The 5,570-nt window shown below is 32.8% G+C and overlaps 1 long non-coding RNA gene across 9 annotated transcripts; it reads left to right on the forward strand.

The window, feature by feature from the left end:
• Positions 1–787: 787 nt before the first annotated feature.
• Positions 788–4,580, forward strand: LOC141659080 (uncharacterized). Of its 9 annotated transcripts, none has more exons than XR_012549605.1 (6): positions 789–1,191; positions 1,291–1,369; positions 1,987–2,070; positions 2,155–2,294; positions 2,388–3,780; positions 4,207–4,580. It is a non-coding gene; the product is annotated as an uncharacterized LOC141659080 (long non-coding RNA). The 9 variants fall into 9 exon arrangements; XR_012549606.1 differs by having other exon boundaries at positions 2,155–2,287; XR_012549600.1 differs by having other exon boundaries at positions 791–1,191; positions 2,155–3,518; positions 3,609–3,780.
• Positions 4,581–5,570: the final 990 nt, after the last annotated feature.

The following is a 5,570-nucleotide window of genomic DNA, read 5'->3' on the forward strand; positions in this document are numbered from 1 at the left end:
ATCCTCTGTTAATGTTCAATCCTTCTATCCTTGATCAATGAGTAAACTATTAAACAAATCAGAATTTGAGCACGACCATGAATTTTATAGTCTTACTCAATCAAGAGGCCCATAATATTACTCCTTTAATAAAGGAGGGCTAAAGTTTATCTAGATCATTCATATTTCTCATACGATTTATAATATACCCAATGTCTACTTTTATTATTACCCGATCAAGGATAACTTTTAATAGTATCAAAATATATTAATTCTCGTATAGAAATATAATGATTTCAGGTTAAAGGACCAATACATCATTATCACTGTGAGATTAACTTATGACACTATAAACATGTAGTATCTCATAACGGGTCAATCCAGCACCATGTATATAATACATGTGCCTGTGTTTTGACTTTAGTATTACCATCCCTATGATCAATGAGATGTGATCATCAACCAACAAAGAAACTAGTCTCAATGTATTTATTATCATCCCTTAACAATAATACTTGACTAGGGACCTTTAGGAATATCAATAACTATTCTCATAATCTCATTTCTAAGTCACGTACTTAGAGATATAGATTTCCATATCATATTCCAAGGACATTTATTAATTTAACATCTTATTGCATAAAATAAAGATATAATAAATTACTAAAGAATAATCCATATAATCATAATTAATAATCCAAATGTTTCATAATATAAACAGAATAGTGTTGTCTCTAGGACACAAACACTAACACCATATGACTCTCTTCATCTTGCCCTGCACACAATGAGGATTAAGTGTGTTTAGCTACCCAAGTAGTGTTGGGTATTTTTTTCTTGTTAAAAGAAGTTGTAGAAGTAGAATTTGATGATTTAGAAACACTAGACCACCACTTTCTCCACCCTCACTCTCTACCCTCTCCACCCTCTTACTCTCTACCCTCTCTCTCTCACTTATTCTGTCACCGTCCCTCTCTCCCTCATTCTCTCTCCCTCCCTCTTCAAACTTTAACCCTAATTTCACTACACAAATCTCTCTCACCCGCTCCCTCTCTCTCTCTCCCTCCCTAATGCTCTTTCTCACACCTCGCTCTCTCCCTCGAGCATTAAAAAAACCCATTTCTAAGAAGATATGAACTCTAATTGGAATTAAGTATAAACAGAGCAAGATTATTTCAACCCATCTTAAGATTCTTGGTTAGCTTTCAATTAGTAAGATTATGTATTGTTTATTCATATTTTCTTTAGTTTATTTTCATATTTTAAGATTCTTTGGTTTGGGTTTTTATATTTTAATTTTGGTTTCTGCAGATCTGAAGTATATAGAGTTACGGGAGCTGTTGCGAAGATTGATGCTGATGATTTGGCTGCATTTCCCGCTGATATTTCTGTGAGTTCGTTTGCTCGGTTTTGTAATTTTGGATTTTTTGAATTTTGATGAATTAACGTTTGATTGTTTGATTATCTTGATTAATCGATATATTTGGATTATAGTGAATGTGTATGTGTTTTTGGTTTTGATTAATTGATAACAAAATGTTGATGTGATGTGAATTTATTGATAATTTAAACAAATGAATATTTGAAAGATGTGATTTTTATTGATTTTATGGAGATGAGTTCCAGGTTCTGAATTACTTGGCTTGCCCGCCTGTTCAAGCTATCATATTTTTATATACTATATTTGTGGTCAATTTTTCTACTAGGGAAGCATGTGTTTACCTGTGGTCAATTTATCTACTGTGGATCATTAGGATTTGACAATTTTAACTGAAGTTTGATCATTACTGTATATGTTACTTGAAACTTCTTGATTAATTAGAACCGTGGAAGCATGTATTTACTTGTATGAATATGGATCATGATTAGTTCTAATATTGATATGAAGACTAAAGTAAATTACATTGGCTCTCAGTTTTCTTAATCATAGGTATTATGAACCTTTTAAATTTATTATCCTGTTTACTTACTTGGAGAGGTTGTGTGATGCTAATCCATATTGCGTAGCTATTGAGAAGCCTCAAGTTGTTATACCGGAAGAAGGATATAAAGGCAGAACTAAGGAGAGTAGTGAGCAGGGGTCGTCCAAAGGTTGACTAAATTCTCTATGTTTCATTTTCTTATTTCTATCTAATTAAAATTCTTTGTATCTTAACACACGTTGTTGCCCTGCAGATAGAATTGATCGTACGAAAATACATTCACCTCCTTAAACCATAACAGAATATAATATGGTGGGAAACCACAACACGAGAAAAGGAATGGTTCTATCATTTGAACCACACTCAATAACAGTTGATGACATTATGTACTCGGTTGACATTCTTCAGATAGATTAGAAGTATATAGTGGTATATTACATATGGTTAACTTTAAGATCTTATATTTTCCTCTTTGACAAAATGCAGCAACTGAAAGAATAAGGTATAACTGAGGAAAAGTTGATACTTCTGAAAGGTGTGAGTGGGGCTTTCAGGCCAGGTGTTCTCACTGCTTTAATGGGTGTCAGTGGTGCTGGAAAAATAACTTTGATGGATGTATTGGCTAGTAAAAAAGCTGGTAGATATATTGACGGCCATATTACAATCTTCGGGTATCCAAAAAACCAAGAAAGTTTTGCTCGGATATCTGGATATTGTGAACAAAATGATATTTATTTACCTCATGTTACTATCTATGAGTCATTGATCTACTCAGCATGGCTGCGACTGCCTTCAGATGTCGTTGATCTACTCAGCAAATGACATTCTAGTTTATGTAAGGTATGTGTACTGTCATGGCCCAAGGGGAGTCATTTGTGACTCGATCTCTTGGAGATTCAGTCAGAAGCATATCTGATAGTGTCTCTTAGCTAGAGTTACCATTGCCTATCATGAACTTTACACAGTTCTAGATATTACAATAGAACTGGAATATGAATGATGTTAAATGAGGTAAATCTACTGAAATAATTTCACCTAATTTTTTGTTTGAGAAGTCGTACCTCTATAAATTTATGATGGAAAGTGCATTTTGATCATATAATCGTTCTATATTCTAGCACAAGATAATTATCTATATGGAGGAATTCAGAAACATTTTAATAGAAGTGTAAAATGTTGTACTATTTTTTGTATGCATTGAATAATAGAGTAACAGTGTCTTAATTTTTTTATTGGTGTTTTAAATGTATTTGTTATATATATAAATTTGATTGGAATTGTGAAGCTTTCAATGAAATACCTTTCATTATTCCAAGTTTTTTGCACGATATATTCAAGTTTCTTATATGTGGTCCCACCCATATCTAAAAGAATCTTTTATGCTCTAGCACAATCAACTTACAAGTGTCAATAATTAATTACCACTTGGCCAGGGTCAAGGGATCTATCCTTCCATACTAAGTACGCTCAATCTTTCCTTAGCATGTTTATGACATGCCTGTGGAAACATAGAGCATCATACTGGAGAAATCCTTTCTACACTGCAGCTAGATTTTTAATTACTATAGTTATCGCTTTGTTGTTTGGCACTATGTTCTGGGATCTTGGCACCAAGAGGTAATATGGCATTGATTACTACCTTAATTATCCGATGTTCAATAATGACTAATTTCTTAGACTATCCATGTATCTTACCATATTATGCAGGATAATTCGACATGATCTCTTCAATTCAATGAGATCTATGGATTCTACAATAATCTTTATTGAGGTCCAAAATGCCTCATCTGGGCAACCGGTGGTGGCTGTTGAAAGAACAGTGCTTTACCGAGAGAGAGCTGCTGGAATATACACATCACTGGCATATGCATTAGCTCAGGTAAAAGACTAGATTTATATTTTTAAAATGCATGTATCATTTGGCCTCCCGAAAGTTACAAAGGAGCCTTGTTTTCCTTTTCATATATTAAGCACTTAAACCATACATTGATATAATTTTTTGTTAATTTGAGCATCATCATTCTACTTTCTTTAGGTAGTGGTAGAAATACCATAAATTCTCGTGCTAACAGCCGTATATGGTGTTATAGTATACTCAATGATTGGATATGAATAGACTGCTGTAAAATTATTTTGGTACTTGTTCTTTACAATACTAGCTATGATACCAGCGAATGGTGCATAGAAATTTACAAAAAAGAGTATTTTTTTTCTTTGTATTTATGCTGACTCTACCAACTACAAATGATTAATGACTTGATAAATTAGTGAGTAGCTGTCTAATAGAGTGACTTGGTGATGGAAGTGAAACAGCGGGACAAGGCATGCAACATAAAGTGAGCAGCTGTCCTGATTATTGTGAGATTGTGTCAATATGTTGCTGCTTTATCCACAGTTACTCATGTTGCATCTCGTGGAAGGGTTCAAAGAGAGAAGAGGCATGATCCTTAGACAAGAAATAAAGGAAGAAGTAGGTTGGCTCCGTGACATGCTTCATATGACTGGATAAATTAGTGGATAATAGATTTGTGTTGATATTATTGTAGTTTCAGTATTGAATGGTTAAATTATGTAATTAGTTTCGATATTGGATGGTTAATTTGGAATATTTAGTTAGTTTTGATATTGGATGAATTGGACAATGTAGTTGGCCAATTAAATGCATGTTTGGTTTTGGTATATTGATTTTTGTATACTGGTTAATTGGACAATGTTTGACAATGTAGTTGACCAATTGAATGCATGTTTGGTCTTAAGAATATGATTCATATAACAATTAAAACTAACAAATAACTAATGTCCTATGGAGGTTTGACTTCAGCTTATTATACTGTAACTAATGTCTCTTATAAACAAAACATCAGTTTAGTTTAAGATGACCAATGTTAAATTACATTTTTTAACAACAGTTCAAAAGTTATGTTAAATACAAGCTTACCTAACTGATGTCTAATATTATAATTTACATCAGTTCATAAAATAACTGATGTTAAAAGTACTTATTTACAACGTCCTAATTTTCATAAACGTTGTCTTTATGTTTTTTTCTTTGTGTGTCACATGCTTAAATTGATAGAAATTAAAAGATAAACTAGTATTGAACTCGTGATCATGTGTTAAAATGTAATATATTAGAAAAAAGACATCGGTTTCTAAGTTAGAACTGTTGTATACTGGTATTTTAGACATCGGTCTAAAACTTTGGACCTTTCTCTACACATGCAAAGACATCGCTTTTAAAAACTTTTAACATCGGTTTATAACCGATTTCTTTTGACCTGTTTCTTGTAGTGAAAGAACAATGTTTAATTAATGATTTGCATTTTTCTTTTTGCTGTAGATCCAAGGTTAACTTCTTTGAGATCTACTCTCAGTTTATCACAGCTTTTCATCACTTTCATATTGCAAGGAATGCAACCAAACTTATCACAGAATGAGTAGGGATCTTCATCCTTTGCTTCATTATATTTGCATGATCCCACTTTTAGCTCACTAACAACCTTTTTGTAAAGATGAGTTAGGTGATTTGTTGAGCCACACCTTTGACATTGTTTCCTGGGAGCATCTGCATAAAATTCAAAGTTATTGCTTTTGTTCACACCAATTTTCCCATTTCCGTTCTTCTTCTTCTTTCCTGCATTCTCAGTCTTTAGTTCTTTGATTAGTGTC

Source organism: Apium graveolens, chromosome 5, assembly GCF_009905375.1.
Source record: "Apium graveolens cultivar Ventura chromosome 5, ASM990537v1, whole genome shotgun sequence".
NCBI lineage: Eukaryota > Viridiplantae > Streptophyta > Magnoliopsida > Apiales > Apiaceae > Apium > Apium graveolens.